Source organism: Sus scrofa, chromosome 4 (assembly GCF_054392235.1).
Source record: "Sus scrofa isolate SSC_HxYL_T2T_F1_AM1 chromosome 4, Sscrofa_HxYL_maternal_Yorkshire_Landrace_v2.0, whole genome shotgun sequence".
In the NCBI taxonomy this organism is placed as follows: domain Eukaryota; kingdom Metazoa; phylum Chordata; class Mammalia; order Artiodactyla; family Suidae; genus Sus; species Sus scrofa.
In genome coordinates, this window is record NC_139386.1 from 90,365,870 (window position 1) to 90,389,655 (window position 23,786).

At 45.7% G+C, this 23,786-nt stretch overlaps 1 protein-coding gene across 11 annotated transcripts in view; it reads right to left on the minus strand.

The window, feature by feature from the left end:
• The window catches only part of PBX1 (PBX homeobox 1), a 346,007-nt gene that overhangs the window by 177,546 nt on the left and 144,675 nt on the right, over positions 1-23,786 (minus strand). The window lies entirely within an intron of this gene.

Below are 23,786 nucleotides of genomic sequence, written 5' to 3' on the forward strand. Positions count from 1 at the left end.
GGTGGGGGTACTCAAGGACCAATGATACTATTTCTCTAGGTGAGGCCCCCATTTGGGCCCTGGCATCCTTGAGGGGCTCCTGTTTATATCAGCAGATGCTAGTCCAAGAGGTAGCAGCTTTTTTGTTTCTGTGACTTCTTCCAAATGAGGTTAGAAGGCTCCAGGGCCCTTGAATACAACCTAAAGTCCTAGTGCCTTTCCTCCTCGGTGGACAGAACTATAATGTGGGAAATGCAAGGCTGACATTCACTGCAGAGTCCAAATGTCAGTCATGTATCCTAGAACCCCTCAGAGGGGTCAGCATGATCACATCAGGATCTTGGCACAATGAGGAACTTTGCAGAGTGAAAGAGCCAGTAAAAGATGGCTCTGCCATCTTGGAGCTTAGAATCCAGACAGGGTGAAGTTTCCCACCAACCCAGATACCTGTAACAACTGCCTGTTGTCATTAGACCCACAGGACTGTAAAATAAAATAAAATAAAAATCTGTAGAACCATGACAAAAGGCTTTTCTGAAACTGAAAACACAATCTTTCATTGTTTTCCCTGTCTTTACAATAAAAACACGGCGTTGGACCTGTCTGGACGTGGGGACTTTCCAGGTTCCATGTAAGGCTGGACATTTTGCATTCAATACAAATTAGTTCCTCCAAATCAGAATCAATTGTCATAAAATGTAGGGAAGTGTTTTCCCATGGGGCAAGCGTTTGTGGTAAAACTGGAAATGTTCAACTTGATTCTAATGCTTCACGAAAAGGTCAGCGCGGGATTCCAGAGCTTTACCTAGAGGATGTTAACTGTGTTTGCTGACGGGGTGAAATGGGGAGGGTCACTGTGCCCAGACTCGCCACGTCCACATCGCTCTGATCACATGTCGCAGGGCCAGCAGCAGGCCCTGCGCTTCAGAAAACAAATGAATGCACGCATACACACGTCCACACACATATTTGGACACATGCACACTGCATGTCCTCTCAGGAGCCAGAACACTTTCAAATTCAGTGACAGGAATGGTGAGCCACAGCTGGCAGTTCACTGGACAGGACAAAAACAATGTTTCTATAGAATTAATCTAAAGCACTGGGTTTCAATTCAGTGGGGCATGGCATAGAATCACCTGGGGAGCTTTTCAAAAATACGCATGCTGGCATTCCCATTCTGCCACGCAGCAGCAGAAACGAATCTGACTAGTATCCACGAGGACGCAGGTTCCATCCCTGGCCTTGCTCAGTGGGCCAGGGATCCACTGTTGCTGTGAGTTATGGTGTAGGTTGCAGATGAGGCTTGGATCCCATGTTGCTATGGCTATGGGGTAGGCCAGGCCAGCAGCTGCAGCTGTGATTCAACCCCTAGCCTGGGAACTTCCCATATGCTGTGGGTATAGCCCTAAAAAGCAAAAACAAACAAAAACAAAAAACAAAAAAACAACCCTCCCCCCAAAAAAAATTAAAAAAAAAAAAAACATTCCTGGGCCTCCCCACATGCAGAGATTATGGTCCAGGACATATATGGTTTTGAAAAGGTCTCCATTCTGATAACTCATCTATTGACTCCCTGATTTCTTGTAAATATGGTATTTACAATGTGGATTCATAGCCTAAAGCTTTCAAATACTCAGGCCAAGTGAAAATGGCCAGCATTTCCTGATGCCCACATTACGGCTGTGGGTTTATCAGAGAACTGAATCATATTTGGCATCCAGACTCATGTTCTACAGATTACCCAAGACATCAGACCATGAGCACCCTAAACTTCTCTCTCATGGGATGGAGTGCAGATAAATGAATTTCTCTGAAACCCCATTCAGGTTTAAACCTGAATAAGAGGGGACAGAAAAAGGGCTCAACATGGCATTGCTTGCTCATGGGATCCCACCCTGACCACGTGTCCTTCTCATAGCCCAGCAGGCCTGGGCAGGTCTCCTATGCAGCTCCTAGTGGCCCCCACCCCAGCTTGTACTGTTGATCCGATCTGACGGGATCACTGGCCTGGAGCAAGGCTGAGTAGAAATCTGAAACACTTTCGTTATCAGCCAAAAGTTGTCATTTGGCCAGTTCCTGAGGGTCAGCCCCTCCTCTTTCAGTAAAACCAAGTGTGAGTCAACTCAGGGGAGGCGGGTTGACCATAAACCCTGAAAAAACAGGGCTGCAATTCTGCTTCAAAAGACCTTAAACTACGCCTTACTTATAATTCTCATTTTCCCATTTTTAAATCTGCGATTCTGAAACAGAGCTCTTTCATAACCAGACCCTGCCACAGAAACAAGAGTCTGTCAATCTCTCCACCATCTTTATATATGTCTGGACGGTCAAAAGCATTATTGCTTCTCTGATGTCCTTCAGCCAGGCAACCTCAGTCACGAGCTTTGATTTCAGGAAGTAGCAAGGGCTGGGCTTAGCTGATCCCCAAAGCCTGGGCAATTCAGGATTTGGCACCACCTATGTTCCTAACTCAAGGTCACATGAATACTTACCACGGGATAATAATTGGCATGGTAAAGCTATAGAATTGTTTTAAAGGTTTTGTTAGTCCCCCAAATCCTAAATACTCCTGGTTGGCAAATAGTGCCAACCAGAGTTAGACCTACAGGAGCAGCACCTTCTTGACCACTCTGAGCCATGACAAGCCGGAGTACCCAAATGTGATCCAACTGGGGGCTTCAACTGGCAGCCACTGATCTTCACCCCAGGCATGCTGGGGGTGACAGATCCTTCTGCAAAAAACAATCTGAATTCTCTAAAATGACCTTGAACATGCTACATGCCAATACCACACAGTATCATATATATTAACTTATATGTGTAAGTTTAGAGTAAGAGAAAAAAAGATAAAGCATGCTGTTCACAACAAATTCACATGAAAATACCACTAATCTTTTTTTGTTTATTTTTTTTATTATAGTCGATTTGCAATGTTGTGTCAATTTCTATTGTATAGCAAAGAGATGCAGTCATACATATATATACATTCTTTTCCTCCTATTACCTTCTATCATGTTCTATTCCAAGTGATTGGGTATAGTTCCCTGTGCTATACAGCAGGACCTCATTGCTTATCCATTCTAAAGGTAATAGTTGACATCTACAACTAACATGCTTACTGAAGTGCCCATAGCTCAGGAATCAGGCTTAGATCTCTCTCCCAACTCCATGGCTTAAGGGCATGTTTGACGCTCAGTTTCTCAATCTATGCAAATGGGGATGATGTTACCTCCCTTGATTCTTCTTTAGAGGATTAAACAAAACAACAAATATGGCATCTGATACATAGTAAATCCTTAAATTAATAAAAGACTGCTAATACAGTAAAAGTTATCCCTGTTGCAATTATCAATGATCCTTGAGAGTATTCTAGGTACTGTGGGTACAGACACATTCACTCCACTTAACTGCTCTGAAATCACAGTCTCCCCCTAGTGGAGGACCGTTAATTGGTTTGTTCCTGTTCTGATGGGTTCAGCCAAGGCACACAAGTTTCCACGTAGGGCTGCGAGAAATAACTTTGTTTTGTTTTTCCACCAGAAATGGAGTCTTGGTCCAGGCAGAGGATGTATCTAGAAAGTGTGTGTTCTAACTTTCTGGAGCCAACGCACTCCTGCCCCAAGTAGTTGGGATGCTGCACTCTGGTCATCCCAGAGCTACACAAAGACTACTACTGGAAGTATTTGTAGCTGCATTATTATTATTTTTTTTTTTTAGGGCCACACCCACAGCATGTGCAGGTTCCCAGGCTAGGGGTCAAATCGGAGCTGTAGCCGCTGGCCTACACCACAGCCATAGCAACACCAGATCTGAGCCGTGTCTGTGAGCTACACCACAGCTCACAGCAACGCCGGATCCTTAAACCATTGAGCGAGGCCAGGGATCAAACCCATATCCTCATGGATGTTAGTCAGATCAGTTTCTGCTGAGCACAACGGGCACTCCTGTAGTTGCATTATTTATTTGAAAACCTGTCTGGCAACTCTAGACAGAGCTCAGTCTTGGAAGGGAGGGGTCCCCAAGACACCCTAGGATTCCTTCCCAATGTGATTGTATCTGCTAGTCTGTACTCATCCTGTGGCCAAGAAGGACCTTCCTCCTCCCCAAATCTAGCTCTGCTCACATCATACACCAGGTGGACCGACGTCTCCAAAGAAACACCTCCAATGTCACCTTCCCACTCTTCCTCCCAAGAGGTCCAGGTACTCAGTGCCACTGATGCAGGTCAAACACAGAGCATCTCACTGAGGCAGCTATCAATGTAATAACCCCTTCAGGTACCCTTCCCGAGATGGCACTCCACTGGCCAAGATCATTTCCTTCATTTTTTACCAGCAGGGAAACTTAGATGCAGTGAGAACTGCAATGAAAATGCCACCCTCCTTCCCATCTTTCTATCTTTGTTTATTTGGTTCTTCTCAAATTTAATGTCCATTCTTCTGTCCTCTGCTGACTCCAAACTTACTCATTTTCCAACTCATTGCCCAAACTCCTCTCCATTACCAGCAATGCCCCCCACCATCACTCCCCTGGGACTGAACTGATCTCTGCCTGCCTCTAAGACTGAGTATCGTCTCTATTACAGTATTTGATATTTTAACGATGCTCCATATTACACTGTCACACCCAGAGTGAGCACCACAAATTGCAGAGAATGTTTTTAGGGCTTGTGAGAAAGGAATTGGGTAGGTTTCACTTCCCCAACCCCACCCTTTAATAGTTTCTAACTCAGTACAAGCCACATACCAGGTGTGGACTAAAAGCCTAAAAACTGACTGAAAGCCTCCTCTCAAGGCCACAACGCAACCTGCCAGGATACAGATGTTTACAGGAAGATTCCTGCTGCCAGCACTCAGGTTTGGCTCACCAGGTCCTGCTCTCTTTGCACATTCTGCCTTGGGCTAAATTGCCTAATATGTCAATATTTAGATTTTGTATTCTGTTCAAGGGCGTAAGGATCTTATTATTTATTTAACTCACAGAAGTCTTAAGTAACTAGATGCTTATGAAAGGTTCTGAGGACCCATAATAAATGATCGGTGCAGAGCCCCACTCACTGCCTGACATACAGACCAGTGGCAGGCAGGGGAGGGTTGCGGGGTGGGCGGAGGGTGTTCAGAGTCATACACATAAAACACTACCTGGAAGTCACCATGCACACCACTTTCATATGATCTGAAAACATCTCGCTGGCATAATTCGTAAGCAGAATGTCTTCATATTTAATGACCCAGTCACGTGCCTCTGAGAAGCAAGTTATAGCCGATACAACGACAATTTTGTTATAAGCCCCTCCCCGAAAATAATCTCTCTGCCTTGGATTCTGACCTCTCTGAACAGCTGCTCTCAGAAGCCTAAGAAGGCAGCCAGCCTTTGTGGGAGGTCACCTCACGGGGTGGTGATGTGAAGCGGCTTGGAATACAAAGGGCCCTCGCAGTGTGAGTTATAGGTCCAAAGAAACAGATTTTTTAACCGACGGGCAGAATTTATGCTTTAAGGGTTTATCCTGGCCAGGATTTCCGAGTCAGAGGAATAGACTCCGATCATTCACAGGCTTGGAAGGAAAATTAACAACAGTCACCCAGTCCAGCTTCCCACTTTGATAGCATGGGCTGGTGAAGCAAAAGCAGACCTGTCTACACCGAACGCATCCATTCAGTGAGTTGCTACCATGACCCAGGTGTTATGCAGGCACTAGAATACGACAGGAAACAAGTTAAAGTCCCCATCCATGGTCCCATGTAAATTCCCCTCCTATCTTCAGGAAAAATGAAAAGATCCCACAGCAAGCAATACACTGGAGAGGGTTCTTGGGTAACTAAGAATGGACCAACTCCTGCTCCTGGGAGCCTCAAAGTCAAGTGACCCTCAGACCACTAAGCTTTTCTAAAGGCTTCATGAACAACCAACTGCAAAGCAAACATACAAACAACAACAGCAGTTCCATGATTACAATCAGGTCTCTGCGGCATTGAAAGGTCCTCCATCAGAACTACCAAAGACATCACCATCATTTTTCACTGCTTCTCCTAAAAGAGATTTAAGAAATGAATGGCTAAGAGAGGGCACAAACGGAGATAAATCATTTAATGAAAGCGTCATCACTTGAGAAGTCCAATTAAAAGTCGTCTTCTGTCATTCACTCATTCAACTAGTCAATAGTCCACCTGTATTGAGCAGCTCTGCGTGCAAAGCACTGTAAGAATTTGGCACCTTGGGAAATACTGAGATGGATGGCACCGTCCCAGCTCTGGAGGAACTTAAAAATCAATTGGGAAATTACAATTCTCATTTTACAGATGAGTAAACAGGGGCATGGACAGTTCAGGGATTTATTTTAAATGCTTCATCCTAGAACTAAATCATAGAGTCATCATAAAGATGGCAAACACTGAGCTAGAAGGTAGGACCTCCTTGTTCTAGTCCTGGTGCAGTCCCTTCTTTGGGGCTTCAATTTCCTCCTCTGAAAAATAAGGAGGCAGGTCTTTAGAGTGGGTTCCTCCAGCTCTGAGATCCTAGGATTCCACCACTTGTAACCAATAAGATTTGGTAGTGAGAACTAAGGAACTAAATTTCCTGACCAAGGGAGTACCTTTTAATGAGAATTATGATTTGGCTAACTTCAAGTCCCACCTCAAGCAATATGGGAGCCATTCTTATCTGCTGGCACTGTTATAGGTCTTCCCAGAAGATGCTTAGGTCGAGGGGGGACATGCCGTCTTCTGGTCTGCGGACCTGCTAACTGGTATCACTGCCATCTTAGCAACAATGGTAGAGAAAGCCAAAGGCTCCCGCCCCCATCTCCCTTCAGCCTCTGCTAATTGTTATAACACAGGGTAATAAGTGTTTGCAAGAGCTACATTGCTCCGTGTAAGAATAACGGCTCCAAAGATAATGGAACCAGTCTACGTGCAATGTGACAAATGGAGGTGTGGGCTACGTGTAAAGAACTCTTAATTAAAGGTTTAATAGACAGCGAGAGGATTGAACTAGATCATACGTAGGGTCCCTTCCAGCATTAGCTTTCTATGTTCTATTACTACGAATTGTCTGAAGAAAATGTAAAAGATTCCTTTATTGAGTTAACCAGGGAATCTAAATCATTAACCTCAACCGCTTATCCGTGTACAAAGACGAACTTGCAAAAAAAAAGAAGAAAAAACACTGTACCAAAAGCCTCTGTTTGGATTTTTAAAGACAAATCGTTTAATGGTTTCATTACATGTTCAGATCAGTGTCTGAACTTGGGGGGATGTCTTGTAAACTGCCCATCAGCTGGCCATCTTGCAACATGTGAGCTGAACAGTCATATGTGTGAAGATCCAAATGACAGGAAGATTGTATTTGAAGCATTTGTTTATATTTAATGTTTCCCTTCCTGCTTCTTTTTTTTTGGGGGGGGTGCCTAGAGGCACAGGTGGTTCTTATTTCAGGCTGTATGCTTGGTTCTGCTATTCAAAGATTAGTGAATAAAGGGGGCCTTGTAAACAGATGAGCATGATAATGGTCATAACGCTTTCTGCTGCCTTCTGTGCCCACTTCAATCTGTGTGCCCGGCAAACCCTCCTATCTACCCCTGCACGGGTCCCCCTGTCCCTCTTTCCCACCACCTGACTCTACTCTTTCAGTCTTAAGCAGATCAAAGTGAGTCAGGGATCAGACAGCTGCTCAGAGAGCAGGAGAGGAAGAAAGAAGAGGCGAGAGGTGGAGAGAGACAGGCAGAAGCAGAGAGTGAAACACCTAACGCTCTTTAGGATAAGAAGGGTTCTGCTGGAGTTCCCATCGTGGCTCGGCAGTTAATGAACCTGACTAGTATCCATGAGGATGCACGTTCTATCCCTAGTCTTGCTCAGTGGGTTAAGGATCTGGCATTGCCATGAGCTGTGGTGTAGGTCACAGACATGGCTCGGATCCTGCATTGCTGTGGCTGTGGCCTAGGCTGGCGGCTACAGCTCCGATTCAACTCCTGACCCGGGAATCTCCATATGCTGCAGATGTGGCCCTAAAAAGACCAAAAAATAAAATAAAAATAAGGGTTCTGCAGAAGACACAGAGACTTCCACTGTCTAGTGCAAACAACACCTTCACGCTTCCCTTCTTTTTAGGACACTCACTGCCTGTCATATCTTCCCTCCAACAGTTTATTTTCATCACATGCTTGACTTCATATACATACCTTCACCTTTGCCTCTCAAATATGAAGCTAGTCTAGAACCACACACGTCGTGCGGCCCAGCAGTAACCTGTCATTTTTGGAGAATGAGGTCTAGAAGCAAAAGCTAGCTGTCAATTTGGCTTTTATCTGTCCCCACGTAGGGACAAGTTCAAAGGGCCTTTCCTTGAAGGCTTTAGCAAGGGGCAGAAATCTGGACCTCGATGAAAATGTCCAGCTTCTCGCTGGGGGCTGAGTATTTGTTATTAATCCACGGCTTTGTGGGGCCTCAGTTTATATATCTCCTTGAGCCTCAAATCAATGTCCAAATCTTCACAGCCACCAACCTGCCCCTGTTCCCTTCCTCTCCCTGTAACTCACTGTCTGGTCTCCACGCACGTGCGAGGATGCGGAGATGGGCAGGGCAAGTCAGTCTGAAGGGATGCCACAAAGATGCCCCCTATGCAGCTTAAGTCCAGAGGCCAAGGTCATTCCCTGTGGCAGGCAGGAGAGAAGGGTAAAAGCACCCCCTAGACCCGTGCCTGCCGGTCCAGGTTCAGACCAAGGCTCTAATGGCTGGGAGATGCTGAGCTGAAGAAGCCTCGGGGCCCACACACCAGGCCAGGAAACGCAGCCCCGGCCCTTCCTTTGTCTCCAAAGACCTGCACGTGTTTTCCCTCATTTGAGGGGAGCCCAGAGCACGGGGAGCCGGGCTGACCCTCTGCCTCTCGTGTTGATTAACAGCCCCCTCCGCCCCCCTCTGACCCCCATGGGGGCACCCACTGCACCCTCCTCCCTCTGCGCCTTCTGATATCAACCGGGAAAAGGGAATCTAAAAATAAAGCCGGGGCCAGAGTGTGTACCACTCGATTGGGCTCCTGTGCTCGCAGATCTGCTTATTTTGGCCTATCTCTCCCCAGCGATAAGGCTGCTAACAGCCTGTTATCAGCCAGTCGGTGAAAATGTGCTCCAGCCTGATTAGGCCTCAGTCTTTGCCAAGGTTATAAACAGCCGTTATCGTTTTCCCGAACAGAATAATCCGGACAGTATCAGCTCAGAAACATATGGGCCACACAGAGAAGATAGCCGCTGACGGACACTTCATTTTAATTGTAACGAGTGGGTAGCGGCAGCCTGCAGACAGAAGACAGAGAGCTGCCCGATTGGCAACAAGGCTTTTTTTTTTTTTTTTAATCTCTCCTTCCTTCCCTGGTTTCCAGTGCCTAAACCGCTTTGATATTCTGGGTGGTACAATGAACTAGACCCTAGCCCAGATGTTACCAGTTACTAAGCATGACCCTTCCCTGAAAGGCAGACGGGATCCTTCTGATTCTCTTATGGGGAAAAGCAAAAACAACAAACAAACAAAAACAGCCAAGAGGAAGGCGGGTAGTACCTAATTGAGCTCTCTCTGCCCTGCAGCCCCAAATTCAATTTCAACAACCCTTCCTCTCACTCCACCCTGATCTCCTGCCCCACAGCCAGGCTTCTTCAGAGACCGCCTCCTCCCTACCCCCAGCTGAGGAATGCCTTATCCCACACTTCATGCCACACTGATAGCTTGCCCTCCAAACACAGGGGCTGAATACTTCTAATAGAGTGTTCAGGTCATTTCCGTCAACTTTCGGCAGGTCAACATGTCCATCCACCAGGATGAGGCTCGTGGGGAGCAAGCTCAGGCTTGTAGGGATTTGGGGTCCTTACAAGCAACTGCCCTCATCTGGTTTCCCTCCTGCTCTTTTGGGACAGACTCCTATCTCAGCCTGGTCACAGAAAAGCAACCATCTGTCAGAAGACAGGGTAGGCAGGGGCAGGGCGTCCCGCAAAAGAGAAAACTGGGATGACAAAAGTTTAGTGAAAGGGTTCAGCTCTCTACTTCCACATCAGCAGGCACCACGGTTGCGGACAGCTCAGCTGTGGGTCACACTGCTGTTGGCATGTGGCCAAGAGCCACCCTGTGCGTTCACAGGGTGAGGCAGTGTTTCCCCTTCATGTGTCACCAGAAACAAAGTGGAAGGAAGAGGGAGGAAGGCTGACAGCAAGAGGGTACCACGAGACGAGCATCTCACCGCAGACTCACTCACCCAGCACTTGTCTTGTAGTTCTTGCTGCCGCTGCCGCTGCCACTGCTGCTGGTGTACTTGGGCTCACACCTGGCTGGCCAGATGGGGTCCACCAGAGCAGGTGGATTCCGAGGAAGATAAACACAAGTGCCCCCACCCTGGACTCAGCTGTCACTCTTCACTCTTCGGTTCAGCATTCATATGTGTCAGTACTTCAAACAATTTAACATCTTCAGGACAGTCTTTCTCTCCTGACCTTCTTTTCTGTTTCCTTCCCTTTCCTCCTTCAACCCTCAAGTGTCCTCTCCCTTTTAGCAGAGAAAGCCAGGACCTTCCACGGCCCGTACACACACTCAACAAACTACAGCCCTGGAAAAGTCCCCCTGCTTAACTTCCATCTCTGGTGGCCTTCTAATTAGGGGGGAAGGTGAGCACTGAAAGGAGAAAAAGGAAAAAAAAAAATAACTGAACCAAAAAGAAGTTCCCTCCTACATTTACAATGGCACCCCTCACCCCTCTTTTCTTTTTTCTTTATAGGGCCGCACCTGCAGCACATGGAAGTTCCCGGGCTAGGGGTTGAATTCGAGCTGCAGCTGCTGGCCCACGCCACAGCTTGCAGCAATGTCGCTTCCCTAACCCACTGAGCAGGGCCAGAGATCAAACCTGCATCTTCACAGACATAACATCAGGTCCTTAACCCACTGAGCCACAAAGGGAACTCCAGTGCCCTTCTTTTCTTAACATCAGTTTCCAATTCTGCAGAGATAGGACAATACTGCTTTGCCCAGGAAGACACGGTAACAATAGCTGATATTTACTGAGTACTGGTGTACCTGCCAGGCACTGATCTTAGCATTCTACATAAATTTGCTGATTTAGCCCCCAAATGATTCTATGATTTACACCCAAGGGATCTGCTTCCTGGCTGCCTCTCTAGATTCCCAGTGTCTCCTAGTCCTGAGCAGCTCACATCCAGGGAGCATCCTTTCCCAGGGGCCTCTGGGGGATCCTAACTAGCTCCACTACCACCGCATCCCCATGCAATCCTCTCTCAGATTTACAAGGGCTCAAGGGAAGCCCACTCCCCAGGACCAAGAGAGCACGCTGGCCCTGAGACAATTTCTCGTATTTCACTGTCAAGTGAAAGCAGAGTCCACAGTAATGTTCCTGTAATAATATCAAATTCAAAACGGAAAGAGCAGGGAAATTCTGCTGCAGTTGAAACGAGCCTCAGGCACATTTTTGTTTTAATTCTTTTTTTCATGGCTTTTCAACACCTGCCTCCTCTCTTCCTCTCTCCCAACAAAATATGGCTTAGGCCGCCTTGCAGTATTATCAAGAGACTGGCCAGCAGATCTCCGCAGCAAAGTCTGCAGTGGGTGGTCTGTGTGCAACGTCTTGGTGGTCTTAAGCTCAGTCCCTCCAGACCAAGTTTCAAGGTTATGGCGATGTCTCCCTAATTGCCCTCAGAATCAGAAAATATCCTGGAAACGTGAGAATCCTCCTCTGAAGCCATGAGTCAGTCTGCTCAGCGGTAGTTTATTCAACTTTAAGTGCTTCCCGCCTCCACCCCTTCTTCTATTTTTTGTTTTCTTATTCTTTCTGTTTCAATGGACCCAGCTTTGTTCTTCCACAATTTCAGGCTCCCAGTACTAGACGCGTTCCTGAAATGAGCAGCAGGGACTATTTTTTCTGGAGGGCCTGCGTCCCGTTTTGTTCCCGGCCCTTTTCTTCTGAGACGCCTCCACTGAGATAGAGGGAAGGCCAGCTCTTCTCAGGGTCACACAACGGAGGCAGGTGGAGCCCTGAGGACAGTCCATGGGGACCCACGTGCTCACAGAAGGTTGGCGGGGCCAAGGCCGCCTGGTCCCTGCTGCACTGCTGCCACTCTGAGTGGGCAAGGCCCCACAAGGGCTGTGTCCAGCTGTCTCAGAGCATCTATGACACACACCACTGCCACTGCTGATGGGAGTCCCCGTGACTGTGAGCACCTAATGGACCAGGAACTATCTTCCTCTATCCTGTCCCCCTGGCCCCTAGCATGGAACCCAGCAGAGGGGAAGCATCCAGTAGATGTTGGCTGAAACAAAGGAACAGATTCAGGCCAAACCCACCCAGGTGGGTGTTCAAGGCCAAGTACTTTGGAGACAGCCTACCTCTATCACACTTTCCAACTCTGCCTTAGCCTCAGCTTCTCCCTCTCTAAAATGGGGATAATCACCGTACCTGTGGCCCCAGAGGCACTGTGAGGATGACCTATGTTAAAACACTTGGCCCAGGGCATGATGCAGAGCCATCACCTGCTAAGTAAATATTTCTTGTTTATGAAATAAGTACCCCTCCCCCATCCATGTCTGCCCCTCACGGAGCTGCTACCGCAGTCAACATGCTCTGACCAAAGAAAAGGCCACAGCAAGGACCTCCTGTTCTGATCCCCGCTGTGCTAAGGACTCCAAGGGTCACTTAGTCACTCAGCCTTGCTGTCTCTGTGACCTGCCTGAGGCTGGGGTCACTCTGCCTCACCTAACGGACTGGCAGCTTGGCCGTGAGGCAGCATAACCCACCAGATGTGGCCACATGAGGAAAAGGGAAATCCAGACGCTCAGATCTGCTGCCAAGTCAGTCATGTTCTGGCAAAGTGGTTCCATGCCTAGCACTCCACAGACCTCGAGACAGGCCCCACGGCGCCTGTGCCTCCCTGAGGCTCTGCCAATGCGCTGGCCTTAAATGAAGGTTCCTGGTGGAGACGGTGAGGAAGACAGCGTCTGCCTGGCCCGCAGTCCTCACCGAGACGGCTGCTGGAAAGGAACCCACCTTCAGGGCCACCACCTGACAACCTCCCTCTTGCCCACAATGTCACGGCAGCGGTGGCCCACGTGGCTCCCCTGGGGGAACAGCAGCTGCTCATTGTCACAGCCCCTCACTGTCCTTTTGGGCTCCAAAGTTGGTTCTGTTGTTTCTGCCCCTTTTCCCAAAGATGTGATTCTTATACCCCTCTGCATTCCTAAGATAAGCTTTTAAGCGTAAAATCCATTTCAGCACAGGGGTCTTCATCGTTTCTTCCCTTCCCTTCACAGTGAAGCTAACGTGAATTCATAAACAGCTCTGGTGGTTCTAGTATCAGAGCCTTATATGAGACAGGGTTTCTCTCTCTCCCTCTCTCTCTGTCTCTCTCTCCCTCACACACACACACACCCCACACACACACCAGTGTCAGCCACAACACTGTTCTCATCCTTCCCACCTCTAGACCTGCCCTACCCTTTCCTCCTGCAGGAACACTGCCAAATAAAATAACAAAATATTCATATGGTAAGGCACGTTAAAACCTTGGGAAGATTTAAGCCTGGGCTTCATGTCACAGACGCTCCCTGCCGTAATCTGTATTCCAATCTCGGTGTCAGTGGAACTGTGATCAGAATATCCAAGGTCTCATAAAAGATTTAGGGCTTACTGACTTCCCTGACACTGGCTGTTTCATGTTGCTCCTGCTGCTTCCCTTTCAGCCTCCAAAGAGATGACGGTCCCTTTCAACTCACCACCACAGATGGCAAACTTGCCAAGGAAGTCTAGGAACTCAGGACAAACACAAGGCCTAAATCATCCTGAGACCTTTGCTGTGGCTGGGGCTGGCGTGCTTTAGCTTCTTTTGGTGGCTTCTTTTGTTTGGTTGAGGGTTTTTCTAAGGTGGCACTGCTGCTGCCCCCTCCCTGGTACCCAGAAGCTGGATGTAGGAAGGCAGGGAGTTAAGGATCCCTGATTTCATCTCCTCACCCTGAGGGCTTTGGAGTGTAGGGCTGTGTATGCCAGACTCACTGTGTTCAGGTCCTCATTATGATTTAAATCAGGGACTGTATGTATTACCTAACCTTGTAAAGTGTTGACACTGTCATTTGTAGGGGTGGTGGACCCCCAAATAGGGACCAAGCACACTCTCTGTTAGTCAAGTTCAAAGACAGGTATGTTACACATGTTATGTGTTACCCAACAAACACACACTAGTATGCACATGGGTAGTTTGAAAATTCAAGCAAGGTGCATCACGACTTAAGGAAACCAGGTATAACTAAAAGGGTACTATGATCAGATCTTTTGGCTTACTAAGGGGCTCATCATAGGTGTCTTAGCCAGACCCACGAGCAGATTTCCAATCTGATTTCCTTCCCACTCATGCAATTTACACCAGCTTATCAGAAAGAAATTTATCAAATAAACTGAGTTATACCAAACTTCATAGGGATGTCACAGATTTCGCAAAAGGAAATTCTCTGATGTACCTACAGGGTAAGGGTCCAATGACCTACAGAGATGGCAAGAAAAGGAGAAAAGACACATTGTCATATGGCTAACATCACCCAGCCACTTGAAGCCAGAGGGACCGAAAAGAACGGTAGCTCCACAAAACAACAGAATCAAGACACTTTCAAGATACCCATATTCCTTAGTAAGTCACAAGTGCTTAGAATTCCAAAAAGGGGGGGAGAAGCGAACAGAATTCCAACACTCAGTCAAAAACTAAAGGCCTATTAAAATTTAATCTCTTTTGAAAACATATTATCTTAACATATTATCTTAATTATTTCTGTAAATGCTGTGGCCATTAGGCAAATGAACACAAAATCCCAGATCAAAGTGCCATTCACACATAGACACTTGCATAACATTAAGTAGCATGAAGGTGAACAGGTGCTATAAACAACTTCTTTGAATGTTTTTAATGTAGCCACTAATAAAACCTTCTGAAGAGGTTAAAAAAAATTCCAGAATACAAATTGAAAATTAAAGGCAAGTTGATGGTACCTCAAAATTAAACCTGTCAAGTGAGAAAATTATAATCAAAATTGTCTCTGTACTTCTCAAATCCTTCACTGTGAAGTCTCATAATATAAACAGATATGTGTGTGTATATATATATATATGTGCATATGTTTCTGCATATGCATATGAAAAATCAAAGAGGCAAACAGAAGTGGTGGATCACAGATGACACAAAAAGCATACACAATCCAGTTTCCTAAGTAGTATAGCTATTAACACATGCCCTCCGATATAGGCAGGCAAAAAGGACATTTCCCCCATTGTAATAGAGTAACGTGATCCAGAGAAATCATTTGTATCGTTTTTAGGAGATTGAGTTCTGCTACATTCTTTAGGGAACACACTAAGAGAAGGCCACCGTCAGTTATTTCTGAAAGTAAATAATCCTATAATTCATCACATTTGGTAACTGTATGTTTTTTGGGTTTTCTTCGTCGCTTTTTTTTTTTTTTTTTTTTTTTTTTTTGCTTTTTAGGGCCACACCCATGGTACATGGAGGTTCCCAGATTAGGGACTGAATCAGAGCTGCAGCCACCGGCCACAGCCACAGCCACAGCAAAGTGGGATCTGAGCCGCATCTGTGACCTACACCACAGCTCACGGTAACGTCAGATCCTTAACCCACTGAGCTAGGTCAGGGATCAAACCCACATCCTCATGGATTCTAGTCAGGTTCATTAACCAGTGAGCCTCAACGGGAATTCCAGTAACTATATGTTTTTTCATTACCAGACACAACCCATATTATTTATTTAGAGCAAAATTTCTTTCCCAAAGACATCTTAGAATACTGTACAAATGAGTGCTTCTCAGCAGGGGGTGAGTATACCCCCCGGGGGACATCTGACAACATCTGGAGACACTTTGGGTTTGGAGACAATGGAAGAACGGAGACAATTTGGTTGCAAACACAAACGCATCTAACACCTTCTCTGCACAGGACAACCCCTCAAGACAGAAATTTCCAGCCTAAAAGGCAATAGTGCAAAGGTTGAGAAACTCTGCTACATACTACCACCACCATTTCCAAATTCCCCAAACCATGTCGTCCCTGAAAGACTTGAAAAATGAGAAGTCGGAAAACATGAGACCTTTTTTTAGTAGTATTTTGAGTGGCTTTCCGTGGCTCCTACCACATATTACTTCACCTAAAACATGCTCTTAAAACCTACCACCAGTCCTCGCCTTAACAGCCATACAGTGAGAAATGCTGGAACATCAGCAAGGATCTCAGAAGAAAAAAAAAAAAAAGAAAAGAAAAAAGAACATTTACCCTGAGACATCCTTCAGTGAACAGAGGAATACCCTGACCGATTGTGTTAAAATCAAATCAAGTGAGATATAACAAAAGCTAACTTTTTAGCCAGTGAAAAATAGACACGTCTGGCACTTAAAGTCCTCCATGTGTGTATCCATCCAATTCTATAGCATCAGAGCTCTGGCGTTCAGTAATATAATAATATTATTTTTGCGATCAGTTAAGGTATAAAATGTGCGTAGCCTCAGTCTTTAATATTAATAAGTCTTGTAACTAGCAGTTTCTCGTAGCTCCGAATTCTTGAGCACAACTAGAAAGGGCACTTATCCTGAAAAATCTAATAAATTTACAGTTTTATATACTTCCTTCAATTGTAAAAGTCTTGTTCAATAAACTTTAAAATGCCACTATAGAGCAATAACACAGACAGTATAAACCCAGCCCTGGGAAAGCTGTGCAACCAGAAATTGTTCCCCTTTCTGCTAGAGCAATAAAGTTTTATATGTTTGAACTGACTGTAAAAAGGTTTGAATGTTGGCAACTGGGGAATAATCTGTCTTCTTTATAGTTATTATCATATTTCCCACAAGACCCCTTGGTCTGTGTCAATCCTTCTTGTATATGACACCTTTGTACTGTCAGCGAAAGCAAGACTACTTTACTTTTTTTTTTTAACTATAGGACTTGTATCTGTTTTCCTTCAGATTACAGCTAACAGGAATAAATTATTTCTGACAAGCATCTATTGCAGCATTTTACCAAATAAAGCTGGTTGTGAGCTGCTTTTCCAAGAGCAAGGGGTGGGAGTGGGGGGGGGGGGAAAGAGCCTCCCTTCCCTTTCTCTGTTTCTCTCAACCGATTCAAATGCAATTCAGGGATGGGTAAATCGGAGGAAACGCCAATAAAAAGAGATTTGTAGTAAAGTTGCTCTGAACGCCAGAGCCCGTTGTAACAAGGTGGTTCGGTCCTCAGGGGTGCTGTTGGATCTGTGTGCAGAAGAGGTTTAGGAAAAGGTAGGAGGAGGATGCATCCCTTTTCCTTCCAGACCTGTCTCAGGTCTAAGAGCTGCTGGGTTCAGAGAGAAAGCTGAGTCCAGCCAGCAGCACTGGCTAGAGTTTCCTGGGCTCTGGGCAATAGCCAGTGCGGGACGCTGTGTTGAAGATCAGCAGGGACAGACACGCACGCTGTCCCACGTATTACAGACAGACCATCTCGGCTAAAACGCTCTCCTCTCCCTCCCAACTCTGCACCACCATCCCAAAGTTCCCCTGCCTTCCCACAATTAGAATAATAGTGGAAAAACCACAGAGGAAGAAACATATATTTGTAAATAACCAGGTTTTTAAAAATCAAAAGACATTATGTAGCTGGACATCTGTGGAACTGGCTCAGTAAGTTAATTTTCTCTGCACTCTGGAACAAAGTCTCTTCAAGGGACTGTGAGAACAGGACAGCTGGTCACATACAGAGACATATACATACGTGCATATACATACTAAAGCCCAACTCACAATCCACAGTCAACTCAAATATGTAAGTTCTGGTGTGGAAGGGTAAATGCAAAATTATGTCCATAACTACAGCAAGTCCACCAGAATGAGACCATGCAGACAGACTGAGTAAATATAATTTCATCTCAGCGACCTTGGGAAGAGCCTGAGCCTCATGCTCTTGCAGGTGAGCTCAGGATGGCCTCATTTTGCTCCTTACTGTCCTCACTTTCAAGAGTACTCAGAGCCACATACTGACTTGTCCTCCTTATCCCATTCAGCCCACAAGCATTCCAACTTACATATGGTAGACACCTAAACACCTGATCATGGTAAGCGCCTAATACCACCAGGAGGCTCAAGGAGCACTGTGCCCCCTCCTACCCCCTACCCCATCTCAGAACTGCTACAAACCATAGCCGTTAACAAAGGTGGACTCACCTCCGAATAGCCCTTACATGGCAGCTGCCTTCTGGAAAACCACGGATCCATTCTAGCAGTTCTATTTTCTCTTCAAAATAGGTTCTTGATGTAGACCAAAAGTTCTTGGGTCATGTATCACAGTGACATTAATAAGGACAATGCATGCTTTTAAAAAATTTTTGGTAACATGAATAGAGAAAGGTACAAAAATCACAAGCCCATGGCTCAGTGAAAAAGTACGAAATGTGTTTAAAAATGGGCGCATCATCCTTGTCCAACACCCATGCTAATCATCTCTGTATCTTTCTTTTTTATTTTTTTTTTATTTTCCCACTGTACAGCAAGGGGATCAAGTTATCCTTACATGTATACATTACATTTACATTTTTCCCCCACCCTTTCTTCTGTTGCAACATGAGTATCTAGACATAGTTCTCAATGCTATTCAGCAGGATCTCCTTGTAAATTTATTCTAAATTGTGTCTGATAATCCCAAGCTCCCAATCCCTCCCACTCCCTCCCTCTCCCATCAGGCAACCACAAGTCTTTTCTCCAAGTCCATGATTTTCTTTTCTGTGGAAATGTTCATTTGTGTTGGATATTAGATTCCAGTTATAAGTGATATCATATGGTATTTATCTTTGTCTTTCTGGCTCATTTCACTCAGTATGAGATTCTCTAGTTCCATCCATGTTGCTGCAAATGGCATTATGTCATTCTTTTTTATGGCTGAGTAGTATTCCATTGTGTATATATACCACCTCTTCCGAATCCAATCATCTGTTGACAGACATGTGGGTTGTTTCCATGTCCTGGCTATTGTGAATAGTGCTGCAATGAACATGAGGGTGCATGTGTCTCTTTTAAGTAGAGTTTTGTCCGGATAGATGCCCAAGAGTGGGATTGTGGGGTCATATGGAAGTTCTATGTATAGATTTCTAAGGTATCTCCAAACTGTTCTCCATAGTGACTGTACCAATTTCTCAATTTTTTGTTACGTTGTTGAAGTAAGCACATAGGCAGCATTTTAAATGTTCTCACAGGGCAGTGAGTTACCAGCTGCAGGAGCAATAAGGAGACCTTCACCACCAGCGGAATGGATGAGGTATGGCGGTAGGGATATTTCCTAAAGAGTAAAGTATGTATCACAGGCATCAAATTCATCAGAGGTGCTTATGAAATGCAGATTTCTAGGCCACAGAGCTAGCCTGCTGAAGCAGGGCCCGTGGATCTGCATTTTATAAACACCATCAGGTTATTTTTGATAACAACTGGCCTTGCCTAGTGAAAACACCAGCCATGCCCCCTCCTGAACCCTGATCAATCCCTTGATCCTCCCCGAAAATGAAGGGCCTCAGCACACACATTTCTGACATCATCGCTGGTGAGGTTCAAAGACTGGTACGATGTTTTGACACAGAAAAGAAAGAGATTTAGAAAAATCACTAGCCAACAAGGGGAGAGACTTGTCCTGGAAGCTCTGCATCATTCTGCTTTCCCCTTGAACCCTAGAATCCGCATACCTTACCATCCTGTGCACCCCAGTGGAATTTTTTAACAATGCAGAAAAGCAAAGAGTCTCCTGAAAAGGCCAGAAGTTGGATCTTGCCTCCTCTCCTTTTATTACTATCCTTCTTATAAATTCCAAATAAACCCAGGGATGTTTACATCACTGGTTCTAAAATACGCCTTCCTTCCTGAACCCAAATGGAGCTGTCCTTTTTTTTTTTTTTTCTATTGTAGTTTATTTACAGTGTTCTGTCAATTTCTACTGTACAGCATAGTGACCCAGTCACACACACACACACACACACACACACACACACACACACAAATTCTTTTTCTCACATCATCCTCCATCATGCTCCATTATTAGTGACTAGATATAGTTCCCAGTGCTATACAGCGGGATCTCACTGCTTATCCATTCTAAAGGCAATAGTTTGCATCTATTAACCCCAGATTCCAGTCCATCCTACTGCCTCTCTCTCCCCCTTGGCAGTCACAAGTCTGTTCTCCAAGTCCATGAATTTCTTTTCTGGGGAAAGGTTCATTTGTGCTATATATTAGATTCTAGATGTAAGTGATATCATAAGGAGCTGGCCTTTATAGGGACATATTTGAAGGTAATATCCTGGGACTGCAAAAGCGCTCAGGAAGACACTATGGTAGGGTCCCAGCCTTTAGAACAAGGGAGGAGTGGAAGGATCCCACTAGACCAAGGCAGACTCACATTTAGACTCACATGTTACTGTTCCCCAGCTTCCACAGTCTTTCCGTTACATGATTATATGTGGAACTCAACCGAAATATAAACAGAGCAAAAAAGGCAGATCAGTGGGCATCGGTCATTATTACTAGTGTTACAACTTCTCAACTATCATTACTACTATGGAACTAACATGTTCTGATGCCTACTGTGTGTCACACACCATGCTAGACTCTTTAGAGGCATCACTGCATCTAATCCTCAGACCTACTCGTACTCAAATGTGCCAACTATATTATTTAGTGAGAGACAAGACTCTGTCACAGTTGCAACCATTTTTCACTTCCTCGGAGATATCATTCATATTCCATTTAAGGCCAAATGTAAGGATGTCTGAGCCTGTAAACTAGACAAGGGCAGGAAGAGAACTTTTCTGTTAAAAATGGCCAATAAGGTAAAGAAATAATAAGAGAAGCTATATACTAGATGCCTTGGGAGAACCAAAGACACCTAAGATGATGCCTCTTTCTATAAGGAACTCCTAGTCTAGTGAGAAAAACCAGAAATAAGCAAAAGAAAGCTCTATATTATAGAAGCATGATAACAAAATAGATGACAAATGATTGAAGAAAGAGGCAATGGGGTGCCAATTATACGAAAAAATATATACAGGACATAGCCCTTTTTTGGAGAAAATTTTAATATCCTTGGAAAGACAACATATTCTCATGTGAAACAATCAGAGGAACACCAAAAACTGTATGTAGCCAGCTGTTACATACAGGAATGTGAATCAGAAGATTCAATGCGAGCTGTAGTTACTGGAAAAAAGTCAGCCAAAGCAACGTTTGAAGCATGGATAGAGACTAGATATACCTAGAGGACAAAAAAAGCTTCCCAGGAGGAGCAATGGGACAGCAAGGAGATCAATCAGACTGGAAGCTCTGGACCTGTGAGTGAGGAAAAGAAACAGGAAAGGAAGCAGGGAGATAAGACTAGCCCCTCACCGAGTTCTCTTACAGCGCAACAGGTTAAGCATCCCGCATTGTCACTGCAGTAGCTCAGGTCGCTGCTGTGGCTCACATTCAATCCCTGGCCTGGGAACTTCCACATGCTCTGAGTACAGCCAAAAAAAAGAAGAAGAAGAAGAAGACTAGTCCCCTCACCTCACAGTGAGCACCACATGCTAACTTAGGACCTGGAACACAGTCCAGATCACAGTTGACCTAGTCTTTCTGCTCCCGTGGAAATGCTGAGGATCTCTGAAAGCTGAAGGACAACTAAATAATGCTCAAAATGTGGACCATCTTAAGGAAAGGGCTCCTAGTGACATGACCTCAGAGGCAGCAGCGAGATCTCAAAGGATGAGGTTGGACTAAGGAACACCTTTTATGGAAGAGTCCCAGGAAAGATTCAAAAGTTGCGAGAGGAGTTCCCATCGTGGCGCAGTGGTTAACGAATCCAACTAGGAACCATGAGGTTGCAGGTTCGATCCCTGCCCTTGCTCAGGGGGTTAACAATCCAGCGTTGCCATGAGCTGTGGTATAGGCCGCAGATGCGGCTCAGATCCCGAGCTGCTGTGGCTCTGGTGTAGGCTGGTAGTTACAGCTCCAATTAGACCCCTAGCCTGGGAACCTCCATATGCCGTGGGAGTGGCCTAAGAAATGGCAATAAAATACCAAAAAAAAAAATTAGAAAAAAAAAAAAAGTTGCAAGAGGTGAGGTTTGTGCTTCAGCAAGAAGCACTTTCCAAACTAAATCAGACCCAAGGATGAACACTGACTAAAGGTCAGCGATTCTGAATTCAGAATTCAGTGATTGTATAAAACTTCTGAACAAGAGAGGGAGGAATAGCACAGCTCTTAGGAGATAACGTCTCCTGCAAGAGCACTGAGAGTTCTCACTGACCCAGCGCCAGCGTTACAAACATCCAGCCAGGAAGGTGTCCTTGCGGATGTGACCACCACTAAAAGCAAAGAGACACATTTTAACATCAGACAAGAATCTGTTTGCGTAAAAGCACCATTTGGGTAAAAGTAGGTGAAGCTGCTGGCTTAAAAACATTAATTTCTTGGGTGAGTTCCTTACCTTATCACTTAACACACAGGTATTGTTCTATTACTAACTATGGAAACAAAGGTGCTTGCATCATGTTTTAGAGTCCGCCTACACTTTCACTAGCATGGGTATGTTTAATCCTGATAATAAATCTATGAGGTGTTACTATCCCCACATTATAGACAAGAAAACTAACACCCAGAGAGGGGTAAATGACTTGATTGAGGTCACCTAGCAGCTTATCACCAGAGCTCAATGACAGCCCGTATCAACTGAGTCCTCACGGTTTACTAAATGCTTGTCCTGGAGAGGATGCAGGGCTGGCCACTCCCAGGACTCAAAGATGGATGGGAAAGGTCATGGGAAGCCAACACCCAGGGAAAGCACCTTGCTCACTGAACTTGACCACCTTTCAGTTGACGTCACTCCATCTCACCTAGGTTGGTGGGACCCTGTCCAACATTCCGTCCCAGCCCAGGTCTCCCCCTACCCGCCCCCCTGGCACACTTGCCTTTATTACGCCTACAGTATGCGCTGCACTTGACAAGGAGGTAATAAAGATGACCACTGTCTGCTCCTCTCCCTCCCACCTTACAGCAGAATCACCACATTCTTGGCAGTGGAGGAACAGCCAAGTATTGTCTACATAAAGTGGCAGGGACTCTTCGGGAGCCACTAAGGAAGCCGAGTCACATGCATCAACCCTCCCAAGGAAGCAAAGCACCCCACGGAAGTCTCCAGTGGAGGAATCAACAGAGCCTCCAGCTCCCCGCTACATACCCTCGCTGCTGCTCCCTAACCCCAGCAATCACAGCACATTTTGTCTCATGCAGCCCCAGGGACTCCGAGTCCCGTGGGGGCTGCCAAGGCTTTCTGATGTAAGGCTGCTAATACCGAGTTAGGAAGCACACATTTGGTCTCCACTCCTCTGCGCACGCCTGCTGCCCTGCCTGAAGAAAAGCCACGCACGTGCTCACACAGAGGGACGCAGCGGAGAGCCCTGGAACCCACAAAGGGAAATCAGCATGCCAAGGGTTAAGCACACCCTGTAATAAGCATCTCTGTTCCGGCGTGTTGCGAAAGCCCATTACCTCCCGCCACATTACCTCATTCATTTCTTATATGCGGATGGTTTATTTTCCCATGAGCACCCTGGCTCTCAGTATTAAGTCCCCTCCTTCGCCTCTATTTCTCTATCCATCACATTTAACACTCTGACAGTAACAGTCTATAATGTTTCTATTCTACAAAACCGCTCTGTCAACTCCGGGCTTCCAGAGCAGCAACTGAGGAAAATAAATAACATCAACGCCAGGGACGACAGCATCGCAGC